At 43.2% G+C, this 17,660-nt stretch overlaps 1 pseudogene; it reads left to right on the top strand.

Moving 5' to 3' along the window:
* Nucleotides 1-4,074: 4,074 nt before the first annotated feature.
* Nucleotides 4,075-15,660, top strand: LOC111960180 (ryncolin-4-like; annotated as a pseudogene).
* The last annotated feature ends 2,000 nt before the right edge of the window (nt 15,661-17,660 follow it).

Here is a 17,660-nt window from a genome sequence, read left to right as displayed (position 1 = left end):
AAGTATCCGTAATGTTCGTAGAAACATGTCAAATGTTTTTTATAATCAATCCTCAGGTTGTTTTTAACAAACATAATCGATAATATTTCAACCGGACCGTAACCTATTCAATAAAAGAGAGAAAGAAAATGGAGAGCTACCACTCTCGTGCGCAGGAACTAATCAAAGGACACCTGACTACTTTTGAAAAATCTCGCTAATTTTTCAAAATAAAAGCCTGAAACTATGTCTAAAGCCTGGTCACAGCCTGGGGAAGCCATTGGAAAAGGAATCTGGTTGATACCCCTTTAAATGGAAGAAAGACGGGCAAGGAAACACAGATTTTAAATTTTAAAAAATCACTTCCGGGTTAGATTTTCTCAGGTTTGCGCCTGTAGAATCAGTTTTGTTATACTCACAGACAATATTTTGACAGTTTCTGAAACTTTGGAGTGTTTTCTATCCTAATCTGTAAATTATATGCATATTCTACGATCTGGACCTGAGAAATAGTCCGTTTACCTTGGGAACATTATTTAAATAAAAAAAATCTGACCCCTAGCGTCAAGAGGTTAAAGCTACACAACCCACAGTTTGACAGGTCAACCGGAAGGGTTACGACGTGGAGTACGTTTTGTCATTCTAATAGTCTACATTCTGCTCTCCCTCCTGCTTTGTCTGCACCCCAGTCCATTCCAGAACCCCCAGACCTGTCTTCTGTTCCTCCAGAATTCAGCAAGCACCTCCTGCTCCTGTATTCAGCAAGCACCACACCCCATCTCTGCCGCCTCATCGACCATACGACTGTGCTATCGAGCTTCAGCCTGGAGTTCTTCTCCCTAGTAGCAGGTTGTATAACCTCTCTCGCCCCGAGCAAGAAGCCATGGAAGAATACATCCAGGACTCCCTGGCTGTCGGACATGTCAGGCCTTCTTCCTCTCCGGTGGGAGCTGGATTTTTCTTTGTTAAGAAGGAGGACCGGTCACTGAGGCCATGCATAGACTTCCGTGGGTTGAATAGTATTACTGTCAGGAACAAGTATCCCTTGCCACTTATCAGTTCTGCTTTTGCCTCCCTCCATGGTGCCACAGTATTTACTAAACTGGACCTCCGGAATGCCTACCACCTTGTCCGCATCAGAGAGGGGGACGAGTGGAAAACGGCGTTCAACACACCACTTGGACATTTCAAGTACCTCGTTATGCCTTTTGGTCTCACTAACGCTCCGGCTGTTTATCAGAGCCTGGTGAATTTCCTGAGGGATGTCATTGGCCGTTTTGTTTTTGTCTATGTGGATGACATTCTTATTTTTCGAAGGACCTTGAGGCTCACAAGAAACACGTCCACCAAGTTCTCCAGAGGCTATTGGAGAATAAGCTATTTGTCAAGGCTGAGAAATGTGAGTTTCATTCTTGCCAATTTTTATAGACGATTCATCCGTGACTACAGTCGTTTGGCAGCTCCTCTCACCTCCACCTCCACCCCATTCCGCTGGTCCCCTGAGGCAGAGGCAGCGTTCCGGGAACTCAAGCACCGCTCCACTTCTGCTCCTATCCTTACCCAGCCAGACCCAGACCTCCAGTTCATCCTTGAGATGGACGCTTCCGACACCGGGGTAGGTGCAGTCCTGTCTCAACGTTCTCCCTCGGATCAGAAGCTCCATCCTTGTGCCTTCTTGTCCCGCAAGTTTTCTCCTGCAGAGAAATTTTGATGTAAGCAACCGGGAACTCTTGGCTGTTAAGCTGGCTCTTGAGGAGTGGTGTCACTGGTTAGAGGGTTCAGTCATTCCCTTCATTGTGTGGACGGATCACAAAAATGTTGCCTATATCCAGACCGCCAAACGTCTGAACTCTCGACAGGCCAGGTGGGCATTATCTTCCCGGATCTAAGAATACCAAGCCTGACGCCCTCTCTCGTCAGTTCACCGCAGACAACACAAGTTCCGAGCCTGAAACCATTATGCCATCCTCCTGCATTGTTGCTGTTGTTTCCTGGGAGATGAGTCCCGTGAGTCCTGAGTATCGTGTTCTTCAGGCTCAGTTGAACCAGCCTGATCCTAGAAACGGTCCTTGTAAGGCTCTGTTTGTGCCAGATTCAGTTCGTTCTGATGTTCTTCAATGGGCCCATTCTACTCACCTCACCTGTCACCCTGGCATGAATCGGACAGTCGCCTTCCTGCGTCAGCGATTTTGGTGGTCCACCATGGAGAGAGACACTCGGGATTTCATCTCAGCCTGCTCGGTCTGTGCCCGAAATAAAACCTCCACCAAACCTACAGCTGGTCTGCTCCGTCCTCTTCCCATACCCAGTCGTCCCTGGTCTCACATAGCTTTGGACTTCGTCACTGGGCTTCCCCCCATCGAATGGTAACTCAGTCATCCTCACTATTATTGACCGATTTTCCAAGGCGGCTCACTTCATTCCCCTCTCCAAGCTTCCTATCTACAGGGAGACTGCGGACCTGCTCGTATCCCATGTTTTGCGGCTGCATGGCATCCCCAGTGACATTGTTTCTGACAGAGGACCCCAGTTTACTTCCCAGGTATGGAGAGCCTTCTGCACAGCTTTGGGTATTAAGGTCAGCCTTTCATCTGGATATCACCCCCAGACCAACGGTCAGACCGAGCGGGCCAACCAGGAGTTGGAGACTGCAATACGCTGTGTGACTTCAGCTAACCCTTCCTCCTGGAGTGCCCAGCTACCCTGGGTGGAATATGCCCACAACACCCTCATCAACGCCTCATCAGGGATGTCACCCTTCGAGTGTGCTCTGGGTTACCAAACTCCCTTGTTCCCTGCCCAAGAGGTTGAAGTAGCAGTGCCCTCAGTCCAAGACCACATGCACCGTTGTCGGCGCACCTGGAGGAGGGCCCGGGCTGCCCTTCTTCGTGCCTCCGCCAGGACCCAATCCAAATCTAACCGTTGCCGTGCTCCAGCCCGTCTACAATCCAGGCCAAAGGGTTTGGCTTTCTTCTAAGGACTTGACTCTGAAGGTGGTCTCCAAAAATCTAGCTCCCTGGTTCAATGGCCCCTTTGAGATTGATCATGTCATAAACCCCTCTGCTGTTCATTTGAAACTCCCAGACACTCTCAAGATTCACCCCACCTTTCACGTATRCTTAATCAAACCAGTCTGCTCTAGTCCCCTATCTCCTCCTGCAGCTGCTCCTCCCCCCCCCTCAGCTTATCGATGACCATCCTGCCTATACTGTCCGGCGGCTGTTGGATGTGCGCCGTCGGGGCGGCGGTTGGCAGTATCTGGTGGACTGGGAAGGATACGGGCCTGAGGAGCGGTGCTGGGTGCCCCGTCGTCACATTCTGGATCCCTCCATCTTACAGGATTTTTACACCTCACACCCAGACAAGCAGGGTCGTGCGCCAGGTGGCGTCCGTAGAGAGGGGGGTACTGTCACATCTGCTCCTGCTATGCCCTCTGGTGGTCGTCCGGTGTCTCCTTGACCTACAGTTATTTCCCTGTACTCTCTCTCTCCCGCTCCCTCTCTGTTAATTGTGTGTTTGGAGACAGGTGTGCTGGAGTCAGAGCAGATCCCTACCAGCTGCAACTCATCCATAAATCAAGACATCTACATATACCCATTCCTGCCACTTCCACTCTGCCAGATCGTAATCTCTGCTCAGTCAGTTATCATTCTAGCCTTTTGTCTATTCTCAAGATCCTGCTGTGCTCGTTTTCCTGCCGTACACCATTTTTGTCCTCTCCTTGCAGTTATCGCTCTGTCTCTGGCTCCTGTCTCCTGTTCCACATCTCACCACCAACCACCTTGCTCTGGATATCACCAACCACCATTACCTTGGATTCCCCTCAAGACCTGTTCACCTGTTCTACTCAGCCACCTCCAACCTCACTCTACACTCCTGGTTTTTGCAACTCATCTGAGCTACTCCGGTTCTACACTCCCCATTTCTCTGTATTCATTAAACATTTTTGTACATTCATCCAAGTCCGCTCTTGGGTCCCCCCCCTCGCTCACCGTAACAGCGCCCAAATAGGGGAGGCAATTAATAAGTGATGGAGGCCAGGTGAGTCCAATGAAGCGCTGATACGCGTAACGATGGTGACAGGTGTGCGTAATGATGGGCAGCCTGGTGCCCTCGAGCGTAAGAGAGGGGAAGTGGGAGCAGCCATGACAATATGTAAATACTCACCTCTCATGCAAGGTAACTGAAGTGTAAGTCATTAAATCAAAAGTAATATTGTGTCTGTTTATTCAGCTGTTTAAACGTTCATTCTTAACAAAGAGCTGCAGTCAGTTTCAGAATGGGTGGCAAGAAATAAGTTAGTACTAAATATTTCAATCACTAAAAGCATTGTATTTGGGACAAATCATTCTCTAAACCCTAAACCTCAATTAAATATTGCAATGAATAATGTGGAAATTGAGCAAGTTGAGTAGACTAAACCGCTTGGAGTAACCTTAGATTGTAAACTATGATCAAAATATATTGATGCAACAATAGCTAAGATGAGGAGAGGTCTGTCCATAATAAAGCACTGCTCTGCCTTAACAAAGCTATCAACAAAGCAGGTCCTAAGGACCTAGTGTTGTCGCACCTGGACTACTGTCCAGCTGTGTGGTCAGGTGGCACAAAGAGGGACTTAGGAAAATTACAACTGGCCCAGAACAGGGCAGCGAGGCAGGCCCTTAAATGTACATGAAGAGCTAACATTAATATGCATGTCAATCTCTCCTGTCTCAAAGTAGAGGAGAGATTTACTTTATCACTACTTGTATTTGTGAAAAGTATTGACATGTTGAATGCACCGAGCTGTCTATTTAAACTACTAGCACACAGCTCAGACACTCATGCATACCCCACAAGACATGCCACCAGAGGTTTCTTCACAGTCGCCATGTCCAGAACACACAATGGGAGGTGCACAGTACTACATAGAGCCATGACTGCATTGAACTCTATTCCAGATCAAGTAACTCATGCAAGCAGTAAAATCACATTTAAAAAACAGATACAAATACAGTTTATGGAACAGCGTGGACTGTAAAGAGACACACACACAGGCTCACACACACACACATGATAATAGACGCACTATACACACACATACACATGGATTTCGTGTTGTAGATATGTGGTAGAAGATTAGTGGCCTGAGGGCACACACTTAATGTGTTGTAAAATCTGTGGTGAAATGTAATGGTATGTTTTTTTAATTGTGTATAACTGCCTTAATTTGGCTGGATCCCAAGAAGAGTAGCTGCTGCCTTGGCAATGTGCTTGAATACTCCTAATTCAAACACTGTGTGTTTAATTAGAATGGTGGGACTTGGTTGAAAGCTGCCATATCCCTAAACTGTCAATCAAATTGCCCCTGCCATGCACAGACATACCCAGTTCTTGCTTGGGTGGGCGGAGTTAATACTCGATTTTAGATGTAGGACCCCAGCGGCAAACACTGAATGTGTTAGAGGTGGAGTAGGACCCCAGCTATTAGAGGTGGAGTGGAAAACTAAAATGCACATAGAAGAGACAAACAGTGAAGGGAACTACTGATCATTGATTAACAGCATATTAAGTATGAAGTATATACTTTATATATATTACTATTTCTTTTTTTTGTTGGAGTGAACTTTCAAATGCATCTTGTCATTTCTAAATATGTAATGTGATAGGTATTTTAATATGACAATTTTTTACACCAAACATTTTTTTTTTCCAGACGTCTCCCTCAAATGAAGGGGATGAAGACACAATGTTTTCAAGAGGGAAGGAATCTCATTTCATTGGTCCTCATCTCTTGGCTCAGAAACTTCTTTCAGGATAAATAGAGTTAGCCCTAAGTTAGCCTGCCCTTAGCAGGTTAGTTCTGAAACATTCGTTGCCATAGAAATTCAACTGGCTAAAAGGCGAGGCACTTTTGTGGTAAGGGTTATCCCGAGTTGACCAAAATTATCCCGCTAACTCCTCAAACCCGAGGGTATTCTACGAAGCAAGCTAGATCTACTAAGGGTTTGCTAAAGCTAATTAAAGATGCACAATGCTGAAATCACTCCATCATTTCCTGGTTGCTAAAATTCTAAATGCTTCATTTCAGTTTGTGACAAAACAAACAAGTGTAGAGAATCATTGTACAATCTAAACTGCTGTGAAATATCTTTTCCATAACCAAACATATTGCATGTTCAGCTGTTTGAAGCTGGTGTACAGAATCGAAAGTATAGAAAGTATAGTTCTATAGACCTTGGGACCAGTGCAAAGCTGGTTTTGGAAAGCTATCTGGAGAGTACTGGCTGGGTGAGAATTTACATTAAATTAACATAAGAAAATAAACCCCCCAAATGAAATGAAACAAGTAAAGGATACAACACACTTCACTGTGATCTTGATCTAGTGTGTGTCCTTAGGACTACAGACGAGGAAGTATGAGCTGAGGGTGGACATGGAGGCGTTTGCCAAATAGTCGTCTTTTTCTATGGAGGCACAAGCTGCACGTCACTTGATTCACAAACGGAGGAGCAGGAGGGTGAAAGATGCGATTTTTTATTTTCCCCTCTCAGTGACACAAAAGCTCCTTATGTCCCATCTACGCTCTGCTCCAGCTTCACAGCTCTCTGAGAGCAAATGTAGTGATTTGTCCGATATGAACTTCAGAGCAACTGTTCACCAATAGTTTGTATGGTGATGACAAGTCAATTTGATTCATGGCTATTTTGTTCTGTTTCTCAGGAGACTCACTGACTGTTCAACATGGGCATACATTTTCCACCTTTGACAAAGTCCAGGACATTTGGTCTGGCAACTGTGCATAGGAATATTATGGGGCATTTTGGTATGCTAAATGCCACCGCTCAAACCCCAATGGAGTATACTTATGGGGGAAAACAAATCATTACACTACTGGCGTTATCTGGTTTCAATGGAAGTGTACTTTTACGTGTACTTATGGAGAAAGACAAATCATTACACCACTGGCGTTATTTGGTTTCAATGGAAGTGTACTTTTACGTGTACTTATGGAGAAAGACAAATCATTACACCACTGGCGTTATCTGGTTTCAATGGAAAGGTGATTATTATTCTCTTAAGGCCGTCTTCATGAAGATCAGACCAGTGTCTTACCGAGAAACACCATTAACGAGAAACAACCAGAGGGGTCTCCCAATGTGTTTAGCATGGGCTGAGAACCTGCTACTCTGATGTTATCTAATGAATCATCCAATCATAGTCAATCAAGGATTACATTGAAATGCGGGATATCAGGGATGCTCTGTTTTACATAATTTATTTTATGGGTGTTTCTGACAATAACTATTGTAGGTTGTTATTCTACTGTCACAACTTTGTGTTGAGGATGAAGGGGTCCCTGGCGTCTGGCGATGTAGCTGGACGGATACAACGTTCTTCACTAGATGGTCTAAATTGGCTCTAATGTCAACATTTATGAATGAGTACATAAATTATTAGGCCTATATTTAGGGTTATTGGGTGTTTTTTGATCTGACAAGATGTACTGCATGGTGTTTTATTAACCTTCTGGCTTTACATCTCAGAGTGAATAAAAATATGTTTAAACATATTGACACTTGTCTTTGCATTGATCGTCATTATCATCCTTATTATCATCACCATCATCACCACCACCATCTTGGGGCCTTTTGATTGACACTTTGGTTGACACTTTGGTGCATGTGCATTTCAAACGATAAAAGGCCAGTTCATTTGATGATATTGCTGGCAAATTGAATTGTAGTGCATGGTATTGATAAAATTGGTGAGTAGCATTCATTTGATGGTTCTATTTTGATCAATTGAATCATTTTATTACATTGGAAAACACATTTATCAAACCAGTTTTAATGTAATCAGTCAATGATTTAATTAAATGTAACAAATTCAATACATTATTATTGTTATTATTCATATTATTAGCTATTAATAGTATTAATAATGTTATTATTTGGCACTTCCAGCCCTCTTATATAGGCACTACATTGCATTTGATAAAATGGGTTGCAGTAAGAAAACTTGACCTCCTTTAATGCGGCAATCTGCAGTTCAAACAACAACAAAGCCGTCACCCTGCCATATTTTTGACTAAACAGCTTAGGGATGGGACTGGAGAAATGTAACCCGTCTCAAATTCATAGATGGAGCAATGGATGCAAGGACTGACCATCCATGAGATTCAAATGATAGTTTCAACCATGTTTTGAAGCTATATGGTTTTTGTTTACCATTATGTTGCTTACATACAACGGAGTAAAACAAGCTTACACTTTGATTTGTGATGGGGTTAGACAGTTCATGATGCATTTCTAAGTTATATTCTTCAAGAATCAATATAGCATTAATGTTAAGGTCCCAAAATGAATATACCAACTGCAGAATGCCCCGTTAAGGACACACCAATGGGTTCTATGAAACGAATCCATTTCATTTTCCACACTGGCAACCACTTAGAATCATGTTTATTTCATTTAGTCTCCCATTTTATATAAAAGCCGTTTTGGTCTACAGCTGCTGAGATCAATTAAGGTCATTGTTCTAATGAAACTCCAAAATGGATACGGACTAATACACACGGACACAGACGGAAAGCCCCAGTGTGTTTGCTGAAGACAAATGCACAGCATTACATTTCCAATCACGCACCAGCATAAACAACTGTGTTGTGTTATTTGGAAAAAATAACCATTTGTTCTCCTAATTGGGCGACACTGAATGAAATGTTAATTGTTCATACGTAAGTGCTTTGTGTTTGTATAATAGTTCTGTTCAATCACTCCTTGTACAGAGCTGATATAAGTCACTGCAGATATTTTGTCCACTCATCATATCTGGAGATCTGTACCTCCTGCTGTTGTACGTGAGGCCTGTTCAGTCCGGTGTGAAGAGATGGCATCGTGATCTGGTGTCATTAAAGAGACATATGCCACAGAGGTTCGCCTCCACAGTTAGCTACTCTCTTATTAATCACCTGTCAGACTCGGCTCTCAGGTGGCAATGGCAGATGGGCTAGTAGGCTCGCCTAAGTGGTTCCATGCCTAATTTTGCCCAAACTCTGACACCCTCACCTGAACTGAGATAAATGTGCTTGAATACTCCTAGTTTGCATTTGGATACACATTTTTTCTATGGCAAATGATTGTGTCACTCCTAAGAAAAAGCACAAGGACAGGGAAAAATATTGCTACATCACAGGGCATAACAAAGGGACAAGAAGAGTAAAGGTGGTTTATATATTGTCATCTAAAAAAGGCCATATAAATATATATATATAGCACATTGGGTTTGTGAAGCGCTTTAAAAAATAAAATGCATAATCATGATATAATCATCATTATAACCATCAATTTTGTTTTTCATACTTCCTGGTATTGTTAGGAGGGAAATAAAGATTTACTCTGAAGGTAAAGGAAATGGTATAATAAACTACATTTCTAGTACACCAAAATAATGCTGGCTTGGAGAAGACATAATAAGTAATTGAATGCCCATATCAATAGAAATACCCTGTATTTAATGTGAAATAATTCAAGAGCTCTGCCACAGATAAAATCAAGAATTGATTCCTGGACTAATACTGTCTTTGAAACAATTGACATTGAGTTTGAGATTGAGATTAAATTAACCAATGAAGTTGTATCAAATCATTTTAATATTGGATCACATTGTCATGTTGTGCATGGCAGTATTCTTGGTGTACATTTTAGTGTTGTATCTTTCGGAAGTTCTTTGAACCACACAGTATTCTTTCTGTCTGTTGTCTCTCGAAAACAAAGGACGACCTCAAACACTGACGTCTCTAAAGGTTGAATACTGGGATGTCATGATGTGTCTTGTCACATATGCTATGCAGTGTCAAACCTGTTCCGAGCTGAAGCACCACTTATGCAGTTTTGACACCATCAACACCTTAACTGTTGACTTGCACTCACTGATTGTTAAGGTTTTCTTATGCTATACAGACAAACTTAAGTTCAAAATCTGGACCCTCCGGATGTTTGCTATTCTAGGAAATCTACTCTTCAAAAGGAGATAACACAAAGTGCAGGATAAAGTGTGATATTATTCAACTGACTTTAAAGTGAGGTTAATGCCTGGCTGTACGTTAGAATGTTAAGTCGTTAGCCACCATATTTGAGCACTGAACCATGTATGATTATTTAATAATCAATAAACGAATGATCAGATCAGCCACATTGATGATCTGTCAAGCCAGTGTGTACAGGAATAGCTCGATGATTGACATTTCAGACACAGTGCTGCAGTGAAATCCACTTTAGACCTAGAATATTATTCCTGAAAATGAGGTGCTAAACCCCAAATGACCAATTCGGTTGCAGTGGGTTATTCAAGCCTTTGATAAAGATGACTCAAAATTGGATTCACACTGCAGTCTGTAACTTAGAACTAAAATAGGAATTTACCACAAGAAAATTGATTTATTGCTCACAAAAATGCATTTCATCACCAGTCCTCAGTTATAATCGTAAATCCCCAGTATCATAGTAATCATTGATTTGTTTCTTCATTTGAACCAACCATCTTCTAATCGAGGGTAGCCTAATCAAAATGGCTGATCATAAGACTATGATGGGATTGATAAGTTTGGCAGTAAAGTAGATCTGTCTTGAAAAGCTACGGCTTAAGAGACTGGTGGCCTATCTTTACCCTGCATGATACATCTAAATGATGAAAGCCATTCAACAATTCATAGTTCTGAAAGTGTCGTCTTTGTGCCATTCAATATGAGAAACTAAAGTACACTAAAGAAAGCACAGCGAAGAATAGGTGATATTCACAAGGTTTTGATTGATTAGTGTTGCAAATCCCCCTTTGACACAATGCCACACTTTGAAAATACACAAAGGTCCTATTTTGTACATAAACTCAGCAAAAAAAGAAATGTCCCTTTTTCAGGACCCTGTCTTTCAGAGATAATTCATAAAAATCTAAATAACTTCACAGATCTTCATTGTAAAGGGTTTAAACACTGTTTCCCATGCTTGTTCAATGAACCATAAACAATTAATGAACATGCACCTGTGGAACGGTCGTTAAGGCACTAACAGCTGACAGATGGTAGACAATTAAGGTCACAGTTATAAAAACTTAGGACACTAAAGAGGCCTCTACTGACTCTGAAAAACACCAAAAGAAAGATGCCCAGGGTCCCTGCTCATCTGCGTGAACGTGCCTTAGCCATGCAGCAAGGAGGCATGAGGACTGCAGATGTGGCCGGGGCAATAAATTGCAATGTCCGTACTGTGAGAGGCCTAAGACAGCGCTACAGGGACAGGATGGACAGCTGATCGTCCTCGCATGGGAGACTATGTGTAACAACACCTGCACAGGATCGGTACATCCGAACATCACACCTACGGGACAGGTACAGGATGGCAACAACAACTGAGTTACACCAGGAACACACAATCGCTCCATCAGTGCTCAGACTGTCCGCAATAGGCTGAGAGAGGCTGAACTGAGGGCTTGTAGACCTGTTGTAAGGCAGGTCCTCACCAGACATCACCGGCAACGACGTTGCCTATGGGCACAAACCCACTGTCCGGGAACTTGCAGGTGCCTTGGTGGAAGAGTGGGGTAACATCTCACAGCAAGAACTGGCAAATCTGGTGTAGTCCATGAGGAGTAGACGCACTGCAGTACTTAATGCAGCTGGTCGCCACACCAGATACTGACTGTTACTTTAGATTTTGACCCCCCCTTTGTTCAGGGACACATTATTCCATTTCTGTTAGTTACATGTCTGTGGAACTTGTTCAGTTTATGTCTCAGTTGTTGACTCTTATGTTCATACAATTATTTACACATGTTAATTAAGTTTGCTCAAAATAAACGCAGGTGACAGTGAGAGGATGTTTCTTTTTTTTATGAGTTTATTACAATAAATTCTTTACCCAGTTAAACACTAATAATCTGCCTCATTGCCCCAACAGTGTTGTGTGGCACCAATGTTGGTGTCTTGACTTTCTTACTTTTAGATGTGTTGTTAAAAACGTGGCATCGGAGAGAAACTATTCTCTGCTGTATGGAGAAATGTTCCCACCACCCATCACATAATTTGCAGTCTCCTGCTTTGACTTGAATCAGAGCATGGCAGGAGTAAAAGCCGCCTGTCACCCAGCTCCGTGGTCCTGGAATTAGTCACGTTGGTGGACTTTAAACGCTATGTTGATATAAATATTATACAAGWGTGTATTGTCTTTAGGTCAGATGTGTTTTAGTTATGACGTGTTTTTTTACGTAATATTTAATTGTTGTACTGTATGTGTGTCTATAGTTTTGTTCAATGTTGTGTTAGTGTATGTAATTTGTTTTATCTGAACCTTTGTTCCCCCTGCTGCTGTTAGACCAGATCTCTCTTGAAAAATAGATTTTATCTCAATGAGAAAGACATGCATAAATAAAGGTAAAATAAATTATTTGTAAAAATTTGACAAGATGGTAGAAAAGATCCTGTCATGTTGTCAGGTTCTCCGTCAAAATTAGAAGATGCCCTTGAAATTGCGCATGACAGATATTACCAGGATTACTGTATTTGTAATTGTATTGTCTCCAGTAATGGCGTCGGAAGGGATGACTGCCGCATTGTTAGTAACTTATTTTGTACATAATGTTGCTGCTACCGTCTCTTGTGACTTCTGGACATCAGAACAGAGATTACTCACCTCGAACTGGACGAAAATGTCTTCTTTAGCGAGTCTGGCGCAAAAGATATACTGATTTCTCGAGACCAGGCCTAAATTCCCGTAATTTGCATGAAGAAAAGACAGAAAAAAAGGGGGCAGAGGTCAGGGTGCCTTGTGAGAAATCGTAGGTGAGTGAGTAAACCTCCACTACCATCCGTACTATTGGCCAACGTGCAATCATTGGAAAATAAACTGGATGACCTACGATTTAGACTATCCTACCAACGGGACAATAAAAACTGTAATATCTTATGTTTCACCGAGTCAGGGATGAACGACGACACAGATAATATAGAGCTGGCTGGGTTTTCCATGCATCGGCAGGACAGAGCAGCTACGTCTGGTAAGACGAGGGGCGGGGTTGTGTGTCTATTTGTCAATAACAGCTGTTGCACAACATCTAATATTAAAGAAGTCTCAAGGTATTGGTCGCCTGAGGTAGAGTACCTCATGATGAGCTGTAAACCAAGAGAGTTGTCATTTATATTATTCGTAGCCATCTATATACCACCACAAACCAATGCTGGCACTAAGACTGCACTCAACGGGCTGTATAAGGCCATAAGCAAACAAGAAAATGCTCATCCAGAAACGGTGCTCCTATTGGCTGGGGACTTTAATGCAGGCAAACTTAAATCCATTTTACCTCATGTCTACCAGCATGGCACATGTGCAACCAGAGGGAGAAAAAAAAAACTCTAGACCACCTTTACTCCACACACAGAGACGCATACAAAGATCTCCCTTGCCCTCCATTTGGCAAATCTGACCATAATTCTATCCTCCTGATTCCTTCTTACAAGCAAAAACTAAAGCAAGAAGTACCAGTGACTCACTCAATATGGAAGTGGTCAGATGACGCGGATGCTACGCTACAGGACTGTTTTGCAGGCACAGACTGGAATATGTTCCGGGATTCATCTAATGGCATTCAAATCAAATCAAGTTTATTTTATATAGCCCTTCGTACATCAGCTAATATCTCGAAGTGCTGTACAGAAATCCAGCCTAAAACCCCAAACAGCAAGCAATGCAGGTGTAGAAGCACGGTGGCTAGGAAAAACTCCCTAGAAAAGGCCAAAACCTAGGAAGAAACCTAGAGAGGAACCAGGCTATGAGGGGTGGCCAGTCCTCTTCTGGCTGTGCCGGGTGGAGATTATAACAGAACATGGCCAAGATGTTCTAATGTTCATAAATGACCAGCATGGTCAAATAATAAATCAGGAGTAAATGTCAGTTGGCTTTTCATAGCCGATCATTAAGAGTATCTCTACCGCTTCTGCGGTCTCTAGAGAGTTGAAAACAGCAGGTCTGGGACAGGTAGCACGTACAGTGGACAGGTCAGGGTTCCATAGCCGCAGGCAGAACAGTTGAAACTGGAACAGCAGCAAGGCCAGGTGGACTGGGGACAGCAAGGAGTCATCATGCCCGGTAGTCCTGACGCAATGTCCTAGGGTTCAGGTCCTCCGAGAGAGAGAAAGAAAGAGAGAAGGAGAGAATTAGAGAGAGCATACTTAAATTCACACAGGACACCGGATAAGACAGGAGAAGTACTCCAGATATAACCAACTGACCCTAGCCCCCCGACACATAAACTACTGCAGCATAAATACTGGAGGCTGAGACAGGAGGGGTCAGGAGACACTGTGGCCCCATCTGATGATACCCCCGGACAGGGCCAAACAGGAAGGATATAACCCCACCCACTTTGCCAAAGCACAGCCCCCGCACCACTAAGAGGGATATCTTCAACCACCAACTTACAATCCTGAGACAAGGCCGAGTATAGCCCACAAAGATCTCCACCACAGCACAAACCAATGGGGGGGGGGGCGCCAACCCAGACAGGAAGATCACGTCAGTAACTCAACCCACTCAAGTGACGCACCCCTCCTAGGGACGGCATGAAAGAGCACCAGTAAGCCAGTGACTCAGCCCCTGTAATAGGGTTAGAGGCAGAGAAACCCAGTGGAGAGAGGGAACTGCGCCAGTTGCAAGAGACAGCAAGGGCGGTTCGTTGCTCCAGAGCCTTTCCGTTCACCTTCACACTCCTGGGCCAGACTACACTCAATCATATGACCTACTGAAGAGATAAGTCTTCAGTAAAGACTTAAAGGTTGAGACCGAGTCTGCGTCTCTCACATGGGTAGGCAGACCATTCCATAAAAATGGAGATCGATAGGAGAAAGCCCAGCCTCCAGCTGTTTTCTTAGAAATTCTAGGGACAATAAGGAAGCCTGCGTCTTGTGACCATAGCGTACGTGTAGGTATGTACGGCAGGACCAACTCGGAAAGATAGGTAGGAGCAAGCCCATGTAATGCTTTATAGGTTAACAGTAAAACCTTGAAATCAGCCCTTGCCTTAACAGGAAGCCAGTGTAGGGAAGCTAGCACTGGAGTAATATGATCAAATTTCTTGGTTCTAGTCAGGATTCTAGCAGCCGTATTTAGCACTAACTGAAGTTTATTTAGTGCTTTATCCGGGTAGCCGGAAAGTAGAGCATTGCAGTAGTCTAACCTAGAAGTAACAAAAGCATGGATAAATTTTTCTGCATCATTTTTGGACAGAAAATTTCTTATTTGAGGTGCATTGAGCCACCGGCTTCATTAATAAGTTGTAGCAGGCTCAAGGGTGTGGGGTTTCCACGTCACCACGTTCAATAACAAACAGGAACCAGTAGCACAAATAGAATGCAAATGGGAAGTTTATTAGGGTTTTTGGTACACTGGGGAAGAGGTGGAAATGCACCAATCACCTCACAAGTCCACAAACCGTTCTCGTTGTCCGTTTCGTTTTCCAGGGGTACTCCTCACACTCGGGTCCTCAGCCAATCCGGTCCGGTACACAAGTGGGGTAATCCAACAGTCCAGGTCACCACGGGTAATCACACAGATTTTGCTCTCGCTGCTGCTCTCGCTCAGTTCACTCCTCCTCTGCCTCTTTGTGCAGGCTGCTTCCTCCTTTATCCCCAAGCACTCCCTGGCTTAACAATACACAGTCTTGCCTCGTTGGGGCAGGAAGTCCATATAAGGTTTGGGGGTGGATCCAGCAACCTGCAAGATATCTCTCCTCAAGTACCACTCCCCTCACCTCTCCCTGCCGGCTGCCACAAAGTGCATCGACGACGTCGTCCCCTCAGTGACTGTAGGTACATATCCCAACCAGATGCTATGGATTACAGTCAACATCCGCACCTAGCTAAAGGATAGAGCTGCCGCTTTCKAMGAGCGGGACACTAATCTGGACGCTTATAAGAAATCCCGCCACGCCCTCAGACGAACCATCAAACAGGCAAAACGTCAATACAGGACTAAGATTGAATCCTACTACACTGGCTCTGATGCTCGTTGGATGTGGCAGGGGTTGCAAACTATTACAGGCTACAAAGTCAGCATGCAGGCGCCCGGCCGCCACAAGGAGTTGCTAGAGCACGATGGAACAAGGACATCCCAGCTGGCCAAACCCTCCCATAACCCAGACGACACTGGTCCAATTGTGAACCACCTCACGGGTCTCCCGGATGCGGCTTGCTGTGACACAGCCCGGGATCGAACCTGGATTTGTAGTGACACCTCTAGCACTGCGATGCAGTTAAGGGCTTGTAAGTAAGCATTTCATGGTAAGGTCTACACCTGTTGTATTCAGCGCATGTGACAAATAAAATTTGATTTGATTTGTAACCACTGCATGGTTGTTACTAGTTGACTGTACTTAATTGAAAACTATTATGACTGTGTTTTTATGACTGAATTAATACCAATATCATTGGAAAATATTATAATTGGTGAAACCATTGAAGAAAGGCTTGTGGATATAGATACCATACCATCTGTTGCACATGCCATATACATAATATTAAGATACTGTATGTCCATCAGAAACATTCCAAACTATGAATTTGGATAAAGTTAGATAAAGCTTTTTGTTTAAAAAAAAAAGGTATATATTTAAGCAATAAGGCATGGGCTAATATACCACAGCTAAAGCACTGTTCTTAGGCAGCCCTTAGCCGTGGTATATTGGCCATATACCACAAATCCCTGAGGTGCTTTATTGCGATTATAAACTGGTTACCAATGTAATTCGAGCAGAAAAATTGTATGTTTGGTCATACCCGTTGTATACGGTCTGATATACTACAGCTGTCAGCCAATCAGCATTCAGGGCTTGAACCACCCAGTTTATATATACTGTATATATGACATGAGTTGATGAGTAAGACATAGTTACACGTTGAAGATTGACAAATACCGTGAGAGCTCCGGCCGGGCCCAAACGCTTAAAAAAAGAGATCCAAAAGGGTTCTTCGGCTGTCCCCATTGAACTCTTTATGGTTCTAGGCAGAACACTTTTTAGTTTCAGGAAGAACCCTTTTAGGTTCCATGTAGAACCCAAAAGATTTCTACATGGAACCAAAAAGGGGTATTCTAATCAAACCAATATTTATTTAGACAGCACATTTTAGACGGAATGCAACGCAATGAGCTTCACAGGAAAAAAACTATGAAAAACAATTAACATAAAAACTGAAATATTTGCTACACCACAAACATAAGATGATAAAAAACGAAAAATAACAATAAAAACAGAACTACTAAAAAGCACCCTAAGGAAATGTAAAGCTAAAAAGGTGTGTTTTAAGATCTCTTTTAAATATGTCCACAGTTTCAGCACCCCGCAGGTTCTCTGGCAGGCTATTCCAGAGGCTGTAGACATATTAACTAAAGACTGTCTCTCCAAGCCTCATGGTCCCAGGCTTTGGGATAGTTAAAAGGCCAGTGCCAGAGGACCTGAGGGACCTACTGTACTGGGTACATAACTTAAAAGCATGTCTGACATGTATTGGGGTGGACAATCGTGGATTGATTTAAAAAAACAATAGGCAAATCTTAAAATGAATTCTACAACTAGCAGGCAGCCAGTGCAGAGACTTTAAAACCAGTGTAATGTGTGCTCTCCGTCTGGTCGTGGTCAGTAACGTGCTGCAC

Source organism: Salvelinus sp. IW2-2015, linkage group LG37 (genome assembly GCF_002910315.2).
Source record: "Salvelinus sp. IW2-2015 linkage group LG37, ASM291031v2, whole genome shotgun sequence".
Taxonomy (NCBI): Eukaryota; Metazoa; Chordata; class Actinopteri; order Salmoniformes; family Salmonidae; genus Salvelinus; species Salvelinus sp. IW2-2015.
Note: the sequence above shows the minus strand (reverse complement) of the source record. Positions and strands in the feature narration are given on the sequence as shown.